This window comes from Falco punctatus (assembly GCF_963210335.1).
Source record: "Falco punctatus genome assembly, chromosome: 4".
Taxonomy (NCBI): Eukaryota; Metazoa; Chordata; class Aves; order Falconiformes; family Falconidae; genus Falco; species Falco punctatus.
Genome location: NC_137583.1, coordinates 13,212,724 through 13,227,603, shown reverse-complemented (window position 1 = coordinate 13,227,603; position 14,880 = coordinate 13,212,724). Strand labels below are relative to the sequence as shown.

Sequence of the window (14,880 nt, the reverse complement as noted above, 5' to 3'; positions counted from 1 at the left end):
CACAGGAGTTTAAAAACAATGTAAATGTAAATACTTGCTGATGCCAAACTTCATTTGCCAAGAAGAAATGAAGCATTTTGTATCAGGATTACATTATAACCAAGATTAATTTTTGTATTGTCTCTGGCAATTCTTTAACAAGAATACCTCCTGATGAAACACAACACGTAACTTACAAGTTCCGTACATTCAGGGAAACCTCTCTCAACAGCTGACTGACAAACATTCATACAAAACAAGCTGTACTGTAACCTGCTTTTAATTTAACTGCCAGATACCACAGAGGTAATGTCTTGGGAGATATGGAAGCCAGAAGTATTCAACAAAACCAGTCGATGAATATACCCCAAATTCTCTTAGGAGAAGGGAAACATCTCACCATCGTAATGTAAAGCAACCATCATCCAGCAAGCACCAGGCCAAGCCTTAAAGTGGTATATCACAGCATGAATTATATTGTCACGTCGCTTGGTGCAATTGCACAGATTGACTGATCACAAACTTGCCTGCACCTTCTGTATCCAGGTCTGCTCTGTTGCTTAGTGAAAGAAAGCAACCTCCATAGAAAAGCAACCACTTTATATAGCTACATTTGTATATGTAGATTCATCAATATTCAAAACCATCTACTATAAATGCAAAGATTGGTTCTGGGAACAAAACAGACATCATCAAAACACAAACCTAAGAAGAAATACAAGGGAATAGAAGAAAAGAAAGGACAGCTGACAAGTAGTAAAGAAACAGTGAGAAAATATTTGTGAATATGTTGGATTATTATGAAACAGATCTTCCCTTGCATCCAGTTTTAGTTACTTTTGAGAATAGCTGTGTGACTAAAAATTTGCTTACGGCTGTCATTCTCAAGACATACCATGTGCAAGATTCAGTCCTTGAAAGGAAATGAGCAGGAGTATTGTGCACTGTTTGAGTCTTGTTGACTTCTACCATGGCAAAACTTTTTGATTAGAAGTAAATTTTCCTGACTTTGCATAATGCAGCAGACTCTCCTTCCAACAACAAATGATACTGAGTCAAATGTAGTTTATAAGGCATAAGTCATTAAGCATGTCTGAGCTGACCAATCATGCCATGCAAACATGGATTCATCATCACTAAGTGATGTCAAAAAAACCCCCACATCAAGAAAACCAAAAGCTTAAAATTTGGAACAGCACAGAGACTAAAAATCTTCAGTTTCTACACAAGCCATTCGTCCAAACAAAAAACTCTAAACTTGACAAGGAAATTCTGTTGCTAAAAAGTTACATGCTCTGTTATACAATTACATTGCTGGTGTTCCCCTACTCCTCCTGAGTTTCTATCTAGGAAATATTTCCAGAACTTGCTGGTTCAGTTACCTCTTTCAGAGTCTTGGCATTCAGAGGTTCCAGCAACAAAGCCTTATTATTATAAATACTTCAGCTATAACATTTCTGAGGAAATTAGACTGAGTATCATAATCTCCTGCTGACTCTCACCTAGCAATTTTAAATCCTCTAGTGTGGGAGAAGACTCTGAGGTCAAAACACTAATTTTGTTATTTCATTAAAAGCAAAAGAGGAAAATAAGGATAAAAATTCCAAACCCTGGGAAGGGTAGTCAGGAAACAGCAAGACAAGAGAAGATGAAAACCAGCATTACATCGATGACTCTGGGAAATCCCAAGTACATCACAAACTTTGTTTTGGTACAAAAAGATTATAAACAGTACACTTGGATTGCACAGACTTTTTTTTTTTTAAGTTCTTTTAACCTTTCTCATTCATCCTTGTACTTGAATAACAGCTCATCTTGAGCTTACAGTCATGCAAATTCTCCTCACTCACAGGTAAAGTTACATTCCCTTCCAGAAGATTACTTTTTTGAGTACTGACATCAGCCTTGAATGTCATCTTCTGGCCTTTAAACTTGTCACATAATATCTAGTATTTAGATATTAGCAGGTATCTAGAAATGAGCAGCTTTGACGTGACCAAGGGATTTCATCACCTCACAGAAGTACATGAAATGAATCAGCAGGACCATGAAAGATGCTTTGTCGCTCTGTCTTGTACTCAGTGTTGCTTTACAGAATGACAAAATATCAAAGATAATGTCCAGCTTCTGGAACAAGCAAATCACAGACTAACTAAAACAGAACATTAAAGCCAAAAGTAATTTTCCCTGCCCGCCCCAGAGAACTGTAACAAACCCTATAGAAAAGGCTGAATGAAATCTTGCTGAGTCCTGCATGAAGCCCAGTTGCAAGCCAAGAGTGATGCAAGATTTGCCTGGAGTTTGAACTGAGCCCTCTGCATTGTTCTGAGAGTTCACCATTAAAAGAAGAATAAATGTTAGCAATAAAAAGTCCAAGAGAATGAACATCTGAGAGCCCAGTCTAAAGATCTACAAGGGATCTTATAAATATATAGTAAACATCCTCACTGATGGATTCCCCAGAGGAGCAAAATTCTACATTACCCACAAAGCACATTTTTTACAAACTGTTTCTGTCTGGATACAAAGAAGTGAAGCAGAGCATTTAACATATAACTTGTAAAAATCAAAGTTTAAAGCCAAGGAAAACAACCAAGATTAGAGCTGCTCAACCAAATCATAGCTCCCTTCACGTAGTTTCTTTTATTCTTATAATTTGTCGATGAACCAGCAAATGAGACTCTTAACTGTCAGTACTGTTAGATCTCATGGCTTTGGGTGCACAAAGATAAATTAAAGAGTATGGGCTTAAATCACATCAACACTACAGGCAACTGCTGTGGGTTTTACCACCCAGTGTGTTGGTAAAGGATTAGGGTGTTTGCTGTCGATTCGTGCTCTGGTGCCCTAAGCTTTGAAGAATGCAGTAGGTCATGGCAATTTTTGTTGGCTCAGGTCCCTCATACATGGGCCGTGTGTGACCAAGAGTAGCTTCTCATGAACACAGCAGAAAGTCAAAAAGTCGAGCGTGCTCTGCCAAAAAGCCCCTGGGAGGCAGGGTTTGTTGGCACATCCCTACCTTCAAGCAAGCAGCCAGCGGGGGTGCATCTTAGTTATTCAGTTCCAGGCAAAAACGGCATAGGTCTCTTCTAAGACAGACTCTGAAAGCAAAATTAGAGAAGATATGACTGGTTAAATACAGAATATATGACTGATAAACACAAAAGGGGAAGACAGGAGAAAGACACGTAGCAAAGAATAGGCACAAACAGAACGGGAATATTGCTCTGTTACCAACAGCATTTGCACATACAGAATACACACATACAGGATTCTGTTCCTCCTCCTGGCATTCAGCCTTTGGTGGTGAAACAGCTGATGCTCTAGGCTACTGCGGTCCATCCCTTTTCCAGCTGGTCAGCTACCAGCTGAGGGACCCCCTTATGCACCACACAGATCTGGCAACAAGGGCTTGCAAGTTGGGTTTACACCTGCACAGAGGTACTCGAGGTAGCCTTTAGCTGCTGAAATTCCTGCTGCCCTCACGTCTACTCCTTATCCTCTCCTAGGTCACAGCAGAAAAGGATGTGGGTGAAGCACAGCTAGCCTGGTGATGGACTACCTCTCGGGATCCATCATGTTATGACCCTTTGATTCTGGAGCTGTAGTGAGATAATATTTGGGAAAAGGAAAAGAAAACATGCATCTAAGAAAAAATCTGGCATAAACCACATAGAACAGCTAAAGAAAAAGAAGCGACAACAAACAAGCTCTGCAGTCAAGGAAAGGGTAAAATCTTAGTCCTACTGAAGTCAGTGGGATGCTTGCCAGAAAGCTGTAGACAGCTTGTTTTATCCAGGATTTTTAATTAGTGATTAAATGATTCAATGGCAAGTTGGCTGTTTTAAGAAGGAAAAAAAATATCATAGAACAGCTCCAGCATGCCTCTCCCTGCCCCGCCTACCCCTTGGGAGGTACAGATCATATACAGCTTTTTTATGGGAGACTTGACAGGTATTTCATTGAACCTTAGTTGAAATCTGTAGTTTCCCAGGCCCTGCCTCCTTCCCCAGTTTGGGGATGGAGATAGGAAACACCTGCTAATGACACCGGAGGCACAGCAAACAGCAAAAGTCGTGTGTCAGCAGAAAGCACACTGGAAGCCTGGCCTCTCCGGTACAGACACAGACTATCTGATGGTGGATAGTATATATGAAGAAATAGGATTCTGCATTTACTTAATTGACATACATCTGAATGGATCTGAATTATTCTGGAGTGACACACCCATAAATAAATAAGGCATCTTGCCACCTTAAGGCGTAAGTCACTTTGTTAAAAGCCTCAAGACCCAAATGATCTATTCACACCCCACACTTCTCTTATTCTGCTCGATTTTTCTGCTTTTCTCAGTCTCCTTCTGCTTTTCCTTCTCCAAAGTACATTGGTTTCTATGGAAACAAAACACGTCATCGGAATGGACAGAACTTGGTGACATCCCCAAGTGCAGGCAGAAAATGCAATTTAAATAAGCATTTTGCAATTTCTAACATGAGCCCAGGAAAGCGGCAGGCGATTATCCCATGCACGTGTGTGTACATGTGTTTGCGTGGGCAGCTGCCCGTGTGCCACACACTCCCTCTCGCCACGCGATTTACACACATGCAATGCCAACGGCTCCCCGGGACAGCGAGCAGCAGAAGGCTCAGCAGAATCCATCCCATCCTATTCTGTTTTAATATAGCTGAAAATTGCTTTGACAGCTGAATAGCTTCTTTGTTTATAACTCGTTCTTAGCTGACTCTGCTGCATTATGTAGCTTTGTAAAGAGATTACTTTGTCAAGAACTGAACATATATGGTCTGAGCATGAACAATTCAGCATGATGAACTGCATTCATTTTATATGACGTATGGGGCTGCAGTCCTGCTGTCTTCAATGTGTCTGGTTTTCTCTGGGCTTCATTTTCTGATCTTGAATGTTTTTTAAATTTTCTTGGGGTCTTTGGGATTATCATCTTTACTGTTTCCTGGACAGATGCAGAGAATTTTCAATATGTCAGATCTCCATATATTTTGTATCTTGCCCTAAATTTGGTTGTACCCAACCAAGTTTTTGGCTGCATATAACAGGAGATCATCATTGTCCAGTTAGCTAATTATCCACCTGCAAATATCCTATTCCTGCCCTAAATTGCTACAGTTTTGTTAGTATTTGAATTAGTATTTCAACACAGCAGTACCCCAGCAAAGGCTTAGAAAATGGACTCCACTATAGGAACACCATATGGAACATATACAGCTTCCTACCTTGTCCCTTCACCCCCAGCCCTAAAAGCAAGCTTGTGTAGGCAGGTCTCCATCTACATGACTTCAGTACAGCTGCACGAGCCAGTCCCTTGCCTTTACAAAGCTTTTTCAAAAATATTAAAGCAAAACCAGCCTGCATCCCATTCCTGGCACTACCAGGGCCTTGCCCTGTGCACTGAATGAGCTGCGCAGGCTCTGCTGGCCACCGCCTGCGACGGGGCTTGAGCTGACCGCACTGGCGGTCTCATCATCTCCACTGCAGTTTCTACTTCTAGCCACGCTTGCTTAGAAATTACATTTCAGATTCACTTTGTGCCTTGCCCAGAGGCACAACACAGACTCAGGTAATTTTTCTCTGATTTCTCCTGGCTTTTTTCCTCTCTCCCTCCCTCAATTTTTTTCAATAAACACCGCTAATTCTGATAGGTGGATGATATGGTCCAGTGTAAAGATGACTAAGAACATTAATTGTCTTAACAGCAAAATTCCTATTGACTTTGTAGTAGGCATTACATTGATTTTTTGGGGGGCTGGAGACTAAGAGCTTTACTTAAGAGACATAATTGGAGGCTCTTCTTGTGTGGGACAGAGAGCTGGGCCTCAAAGTATGTTGCATTTTAACAGTTTTTGCTCAGCCCATGAACTGGTGGAACTCCAATATAAACTACGCGCCTGCTTCTGCACTCAGTGGTATACTACCACTTCTGAAAATACCAACCTTTTCTAAAAACAGAGGGGAAGTTTGTCAGACAGACAAATCCCTCCTTATCTCTTAGTCATAGCCATGATCTACTTCAGATGATTTAAAGCACTTCGTACATATTAACCTTACATAAAAAAAAAAAAGAGACAAGAAAAAGACTTCTTTGCAAATCACTGTTTGAAAACAGAAGCCGCAGAAAGATTCCTCACAACCTTATTTGCTCCCACTCATACTCCTAATGTGCATATATTTCACAAGAGTTGGCACACTATGTGCTAACTTGTTGAAAAAATATATATATTAAATTCACCATCTGTGTGGAAGTTCTTTGTACTAGAAACTAGTGTCTCGACTAATGAATTCCTTATCTTCCACCCCTTCAGCGAATGATGGACTGGCTGTCTATCACTGACCAAAACAACGCCACTGCCCATGCAATATTCAGGTAGATGATGAAAGGATGCACGGGCAGTTTGGAAACAATTATTCTTGTTGTACTGGGAATTTTCAGATTTAGCAAGAAGTCATGAGATCTTCAGAGTCAGTAAATTTCCACAGACTGTTTCCGTTCTTCACCCCCCCTTGTGGCAAACCTGGCTGAACCACCAAACATGTCTCAATCGGTCTGCAACCTGCTCTGCCGCAGGAGCCCTCGGAAAATCCCAGGCCAGCTGTATCAGGTTATGGCTGGAGCCAATAAAGGTAGCAGTGATTTGTACCATCACTGATGGTGCGCGTTGGTGGGAGAGAGTTGAAGTCAACTGGATGAAATACACCGTGAAAAAAAAAAAAAAAAGCATGAGAAAGAGAAAAGGATAGTCATGCTTTGCAGAGATGTAAAAGGTTTCCAAGGTCAGAGGGCTTCAATACAGAGAGAAAATGAGAAGTAGAGAGGGGAAGGAAGGTGTGTCATCAACTCACACCATCATCTTCCTGGAGTAAATAATGCAGCTTTACATATGCTAAGTGTGCCTCGAACTTCCCTTCAAGGAAAGCTCCATATTGCTAATATCCTACGTGGTGGATTTCCATGATTGTATATCTCCTCATTTGTGCTGCTAGCACCTGGAAACATGAATTTAAGTCTCTAAAAACATCTAAAATCCGTGCCTCCAACTCTAGTCTCAGTTGTTCCCTGCCAGTGTATAAACATGACAGTCCTTCTATAACGTAATTGTTAATAACAAGTTAGATATGTCCCACCTAAAGAAGCATCCATGGGTCATTGAGTGTCCATCTACAATCACATATGAAAACACAAGAGCTCACTAAAGGCCCCTTTTCCTTAAATTCTGGGCCCTGACAATCCAACCAGCAGTAAAATGATGAATTTACTCCATTGGGTGTATGGCCTTTTTGTGTTTTCTCTCCGGAACTGGGCCAGGAAATGCGTTAGACAGTGGACTCCAGGCTTGTGCCACTTCTGACTCTCCACTGGCTCACCAAGGCTCAGACGGTTGACTTGCATTATATCCTCATGGATATGGGAACACACTTACCCAGAAAGAAGTTCTTGTACATTCTGGTTTCCAGAAAGAGGACTAAAAATGCAAGGGCTGATGCTATTAGCAGATGAACTTTCCTTTTGTTCACAGTGCTTTCAGCCTTTTGTACTTCTTGGAAAAGCAGGCATGGTGGCAATAAAAATCACAGGCCCAGCACTCAGTGCCTGTACACCGACAGAGGTAAAGGTGACGGTCCTGAGCGTATAATTGGGATTAGTAGGTCAGACCACTATGGATCAAAGCATTTAAGACTCCACCTGCAGAGCTAGATAAATCAAGGAATTCCAAGGCTATTACAAATAGGCCTTTACTGTCAATGACTGATTTTTCGTAAGGATTGGCAAGGTTTCTGTGGATCTCAGCCATGAAATTCTAAAACAGAAAGAATCACCCCAAAGAAGGTCCAGTGTGGTTTCCTTTGATGAGAAGGGATAGGGATAGGTGCAAGAATTTCCTCATTCTCTTGTCTCAGAGACAGGCAGCGCAATTTTGCACAACAACTTGGCTCAGCCATCCATGGGGATTGTCAAATTCTCCCTCAGCAGGGAAAAAGTCCACCTGAAAAAGAAGTGATGGGAAAGGAATCCCCAACAGCCACTGCCCTGGCCTGAATGCTATGAGGCTCCACCAGTCCTGCTCTGTAAACAGGAATTGCCTTTGGATCCTTAAAAAACATGCACTATATCATTCTGGAATGGCATTAATCTCTCTGTCATAGAGGTCAAAGCAAGATTTCTATTATAAGCTCTGTGAAGCACACCTCCTTTCCAGCCACTCGCTCGCAGGGAACAAAATCCAGCCAGCCAAAACGGTCCGTGTGTAACAGGACCCCAGAGCAAGCACTTGAGGCAACGTGGGTGAGGCATCTGGGAGCCGCGAGACCCCCGAGCTGGAGGCCAGGCCCTCAGTGAGGCAATACTGGCTCAGTGCCACAGTCAAGGAAGCAAAATAGAGTTTTCTCTTTGGTTCCTTGCAAAGGACAATGGCCTATTCACAGCCAAGACCAGCTGGAGAGGCCACCGCCTCACCTCCCACCCAAGGTCCAGCAGAGCCTTGCCACGGCACTCCCCAGCAGCAACCGTGCGCCTCGCCTGCCCCTGCCATGCTTTCCTCTTCCCCTAGCACCTTTGCAACAGCCCTTTTTCATCCACCTTGATAGCACTTACGACAGCTAGAGCCCAGGTAAGGTTGGGCTTTGTGGTTACAAATAACAACATCCCAACCTTGGAGTCACATTGGCTGGAGAAATGATTAACGTGTCCCAAGGCACCAACACTGATACCCAGGGCGTGGTAAGCCAGGGGTTAGCTGAGGACCCTCAGCTTCTCTTTCTTTAACACATTTTCTGTGTATTTTCCTAGGGGTCCAGAGTGCACGTTGGCTTTGCTGATAAACTTATCAGTAGCAGAGTGAAACATCCGTTTCATTTCTACTGTTTACACAGAGCCTGTTTCTCCAGTTGGTAAGTCGGCATTGAGTGAACAGGGTGACCCTGTGTTTTCTTCCATCCCCTGTGAACATTGCTCCTCGCAGCGTGGGCTACACATCAGAAGATGGGGGACAGATGCTGCGTCAGGGGCCAGCCCTCCCCCACCCCTATCCTGGATGTCCCTATACATCATTCCCAGCCCCAACCCAACCCCTAGAGATGAGGAAAGGCTGTGGCACAGTATGTGGATGCCGATTACATCTCCAAACAGGAGGAACACACAATCAGTGGGATCCGCCTGCTTTCTAGCCCCTTTGTGCTCAGGGGCAGAAATACAAATAAGCCTCAATGTCTTTTTCCTGCTTATATGAACTGAGATCCGTTTTTCAATAGCAGGCCCTGGCAGATAAGTACTCCCTTTTCTTGGTATTTATTTTTGGGGAGGGAAAGCCTTTTACTGGCTCCCATGACACACTCCTGCAGCACTCAGGAGGTGCAACGGGGCGGCAGGTAGAGCTGTGATTCAGGGATGCTCCTACACCCACTGGAAGCTAGTGTTGCCATGCCAACCCTGAACAACTTGCAGGCAGGCAGCCCGGGGCACAGTAGGCTGCTACAAGGTCTGTGCTTTTGTAGATCAATCAGTCCCAGGACCCTCCAGTGGAGGATTTGGGTGAAGCTTTGACCGTAGGATGGATAACAGTGTCCCAGTGCATGCTCAGCTCATGGGCTCATCTCCCTGCCCCCGTGCTGTCTCAGAGAGACTAGGGCCAGAAACTGTTTTCCTCCTAAATGAATTACATCACACAACCATTGCTAATAGCTTGTGTTGTTTCAGAAGGACCACAGAGAGAGAAGCGGGTAGGAATGGCAACAATCCTCCCAACAAGCCCAGGCACCCCCTGGCAGCAGCCGCACCCACCTCTCACCCGCTCAGCATGTAATGTCATGCACCGTGTGAGACGGCGACCCGGAGCCTGTCTAAAGCAAAACAGACAGGACACGAACCATTACCTTTCCTCTGCTTAGACTCACCAAAAGGGATGTTTGGAAAGCTGCTCTTTCTGCAAAGCACTCAAGTGGCAAATCCAGCTCTGTGCAAAGCCAGCAGAGGTGGAGAGCCCTGCAGACAGCTCATAGGATGAAGACTCAGGTTTGAACTTTGTTGTCTTATTGCACTTGGAGAATTCCCTGGGTATTTTCTAGGTTATTTCCTTATTGCTCTCCGGGTAAACTAGGTCAAAATGTTTGCCTTGTCTGAACCTTGGCTTGTCCATATATAAAATCAAGGCAATGGGACAAGTTGTGACCTGCTTTTTCTGCATGGACTTCAACCTTATGGAAAGGCCGTACAATTCCCCTCTCCATTAGAGCCAGGAAGGCCTCTGAAATCCCCACATTCGCAACAGCTCAGAAGTGCTACTTGCTGCTATAGGCAACTCAAGAAGAGTACGTGTGAAATGTGGACAACAACTAGACTGATGTACTCAGGCTTGGGTAGCTTTTTGATCTTAAGAGCCAAAAAAAAAAGGTGCATCGCCTATAACGGTGTTTTCTTGAACAGCCTGCCAGCTAAAATAGGAATACCTTTACAGATCACAATATCTGAAATCTCAAGAAGCACTACAGGAACAAAGGAATTCCACCACCCACTGTGCTGCATCCCAGATCCGGCTGTTCCCTCCTGAGATACAGCCTTGTTGGCTGCCACGCCACACAAACTGTTAGTTCACCTGCACTGACCTTCTCAGTCGAAAGCTCAGCATTTAAAACCGCTGTAATGTTTGGAGATCCTGCAGCAAGTATAGCAGGATCTGATAAAGAGAAAGCTACTGTGAACAAACAATGCAGACAGACAGAGAGGTTGTCAAGTGCCTTTGAGCCTGAATTGATACACATGGCTATCAGGTTTCCCTTAGCAAAAAAGGGGTAATCTACAGCACCACAGATAGGAAATAGGATTTTTTTAAGAAGGTAGGCTGCTTTTTTTTAATCAGATGTCTGCTAGCAACAATGTTTTACTGCATTATTAATATACAGGGGAAAGGATACCAACTAATAGCACCCAAGACATGGGGTTGTTCTTCCGAGAGCCACTTTATTTCAGTGTCTGCATTGAATATGGCAATAAACCTGGACCAATTTCAGTGTATGTTACACTGCACCAGCACTCTCCTACTATCTATAGCTTCCTATCCTTTCTTATATGGTAAGATCCAGCAATCTGGATAGATTTTTTTACTTAAGTGACTCCATACTCCTTTAGGGTTTCAGAATTTGGGGGTAATTTTGTCATCAGGTCTTTAAAAATGCATCCAGTCTTCCTAGCTCTCCTTTTTAATTTACCCCATAATCTGCTACCTGGCATCTGTGTCTTCATCCCTATTTCACCGTGTCACTGGAGAGTGTCAGAGTACCTCTTGTTATAGCGATAAAGATGAGCTCAGAGCACAGCCCAGGCTCTGAATATTTGGTAGCTTACAATAAGTTTAGTTCAGGCTTATCACAGGTGCCAAACTGGGATAGCCTTTCCATGCTTCTCCATGTTGCTGAAGATGAAATAAATTGGTTGTGATTAACACAGAAGGGTCACAACTAATAAAAGTCCTTTCCATCCAGGTGTTTTTATTCAGTATACATATAACCAAAATAAGAATTGTAACTTAGCATGGCCGGTACAGGGAGACAGAGGAAAGCTGTTGTCACAGCAGTACTGCCATGGCTGTTGTTTCCTATAGCATCCTTTGGCTGCCTTCCACTCTCCAAGTGCCCCTTGCCTGGCTGCTCAGTTGTCCCACCTATGAGCTATAGATCTTCTGTTTCATGCCCCTGCACAGGCTGTCCCCATTTTACGGTATCTTCACAAGTCATTACTATGACTTACATAGCCAGGCTTGGTACACAGGTTCAACAGTGCAACTCCTTTGAACTGCATTCCTCAAGGCCACTTTTCATCCCATTATCAGATTGGTACTGACTAAAGGCCAAGTGGAAAAATCCCAGTGTGAAACACACTTCTGCAGCTGACATTCATGTAATGGCTGTGTTCAGAAAAGGTTTGTTAAGAGACCTCACCATATACTGGACTATGTGAATTGTTTGTGTTTAGACTATAGTTTGAAGGATTTCTGGTCTCTCAGGGTTAAAGTCTCACTTTTCATAGGCAAACATTTTAGAGGACTTCTATATTAATGACATATCACTAGCCAGAATCAGAACTAGTTCTGCTTAGGCAACAACCTTGGAGAGAAAAACATTCAAGTGGTGACTCTGGGACATGAACTGGCTCCAGGCCTTAAAACAAGGACCATTTGCTACACAGGCTAACTACAGCAATTATACAGCCGAGGCTGGGGATTCAAGACAACAAAACTACTTCAAGATGTTACGAAGGTCCCTCACTGCCTGTTGAGAAAAAAAAAAAAACCAAACCAGCACAAACCAACCAACCCACAGTTACTTTTCAATGGTTTTAAAGCTTCTTTGCTTGCTACAGTAGAATAAAAGAAAGTGTCACAGTGATGGCTGTAGTCATCTAATGATAATGACCTTCGGCCACACAAGGTCCTTTAATGCACATGCGGGTCTTGTGCTGCGCTGAACAAAGCCTATAGATACATGCATCCTGGAGCATCCCTGCACATACAGGCCACAGAAGGATTTTGCAAACTGCTTATATGAACTGTTGCATTATATTGCATTTAGCTTGAGTGATCAGTAGCTCATCACTTGACCTCTGGCTCAGATTCCTAATAACTAGAAGCATCTGACATAAAGAAAGCCTTTAGAGAAGGCACAGGAAAAGAAATAACTGTGCTAATTAAGCTATGCAAAGTGCCTTGGAGAAGAGTGCTCCACTTCAAGGATACCCTGACATTTCTGACCTATTACAAGTAGTGGCAGAAAAATTTCAGGAATTTGATGTGGAGTGTTTAATTGAGACATAGAGGAAAAGACATCAGTAGAATTTAAAATCAATCTCTTCCTTTACAGCTAAATCATATCAGACTCAGTAAATATTCTTAGCCACTAATGTGTCTTTATTTTGATTGTACAGGAGGTAAATCATACTCTCAAATGTGATAGAAAACCACATTGGCCTGGAGCATTTATGATTAATTCATTGCTCACAGTACAAATGTAAATGCAATAGTCCTATTGCCATATCCTGCTTAGAACTTAAATACCATTTTTCTGATTTATTTTCATCATTTAAACCTACGGACACAGAAGAATGTTTTGAATTTTACATACGATACATCTTTCTGAGAGTGAACCTGTAAAAATGCAGCCCATTTAATAATACACTAAGCACCTTTCACATCCAAAACCCCATAAATCCTACAGTATCCTCATAGGAAACATATACTGGTTTATCCATTTTTTAAAAATGGTTAAACTGAGGCTTGAAAATAAAGACAGTGACTTATCAAGGTCAAAATGCATGTTAGGTACAGACCTGGGAAAAGAAGTCCTGATTCAGACTCCTAGTTGCCTGCTGTACCAGTTTGGTAGTATTCCTTTCCTTGCCTGCATTTAGAAACGTGGATGTCCCATTCAAATAAGAGATGCTGAATGAGAGACGACTTTTCTTCCTACCATGGTTTGGAGCCTCCCAGAAGAATTTCTGGTTGTCCTTCAAATTAAATGTGCAAATTATAACCTAATTTGCATAATAATTTCACTAGTAGGCAAAATTCAAGCCTCCTGTATTGCATAATAGCTCTCCTTTTTCATTTACCCCATAATCTGCTACCTGGCATCTGTGTCTTCATCCCGATTTCACTGGAGAGTGTCAAACTGGGATAGCCTTTCCATACTTCTCCATGTTGCTGAAGATGAAATAAATTGGTTGTGATTAACACAGGGGGGTCACAACTAATAAAAGTCCTTTCCATCCAGGTGTTTCTATTCAGTGTCTGGAAGACGACATGAATACCTGGATCGACTCTCCAGAGATTTCTGAGTTTTTCCTGTTAGTGGGTACACAGAGGACTAGATTTGCAATCTCCTCACACTCTGGTTTGTGCCTCCAGCTATATTTAATCCATATACCAGGGCAACAGCTTGCTACTGCTGCTAGCTGTATTACAGTGGAAGCGACTGATGAACCTGAGAAGAATCAGAATAAATACACCCTACAGTTACAGCATTTTGTCCCTCTGACTTCCTAACCAGAGCAGTATCCTTCAGAGAGAGGAATCCAGATCCCATTAAATGGGAGAAAGTTGACCGGGGGAGGCACCAGCATTCCCTTGATGGCAGAGCCAAGAAAGCTATCTAACTCTCCCATTGCAAAGTTTCCACTGGACCAAAACGAAAACAAGGATTCAGTTTGGTCACGCTTGAGACTGGCTTTTTAAATACCTGTCTGGGTCTATCCTTTCTTCAGTTCTGGGTGTTGCATGCTATGCCCTCATGCCTTTGCTCCTCTCCTGCGGCCATGTAGGCTGGCTTGGGGAAATCTGTGCTATGACTTGTGCTGCTCTGCATTTCTCGATGGTGGTGTGCTAGCTTAAGCTGCCTTATAGGGTAACAGGCTATCTGCAAGCTTAATATTATAAGGAGCAAGAAAGAATATATTTACGTTGTTTTATTTACATAAAAAGCAATGTAACTGGCTCTCTCTGTCTCAGTCTTGTGCTATTAATAAAATCCATGTGAGGAATATACAAATTTACACCATGTGTGGAACCTATCAACATAACTAGTCTCTAGCTAGAATACTTTCCATGCTGTGTATCTCCATATAGCCCATCTTTCTGGGACGTGTGACCCAGAAATGTGTCATCAGGACACATGTAGTCACTGGACTGATGAAAGGAATTCAAGGGAAACAGAAGCAACAATGCCACTTCTTCCAACCTCTGCTCAGTTTGTTGCTGCTGTTCTCTGAAAAAGTTAGTGAGACAGGAAAAAGATGCCATCATCCCAACTTGGCCCTGTTTTTACCTCTCATGCAGCAGACTTTTATGTAAGGCCATATTCTTCCAGGGGTTATGAAGAAAAAGAAAC

At 42.8% G+C, this 14,880-nt stretch overlaps 1 protein-coding gene across 8 annotated transcripts in view; it reads right to left on the bottom strand.

Moving 5' to 3' along the window:
* Window positions 1-14,880, bottom strand: part of SLC6A6 (solute carrier family 6 member 6) — a 121,291-nt gene that overhangs the window by 99,162 nt on the left and 7,249 nt on the right. For all 8 annotated transcript variants that reach the window (XM_080385634.1, XM_080385640.1, XM_080385645.1 and 5 more), the window contains exon 2: window positions 2,999-3,080. The gene's annotated coding sequence lies outside the window, so the exon portion shown is untranslated. The remainder of the gene's footprint in view (window positions 1-2,998; window positions 3,081-14,880) is intronic.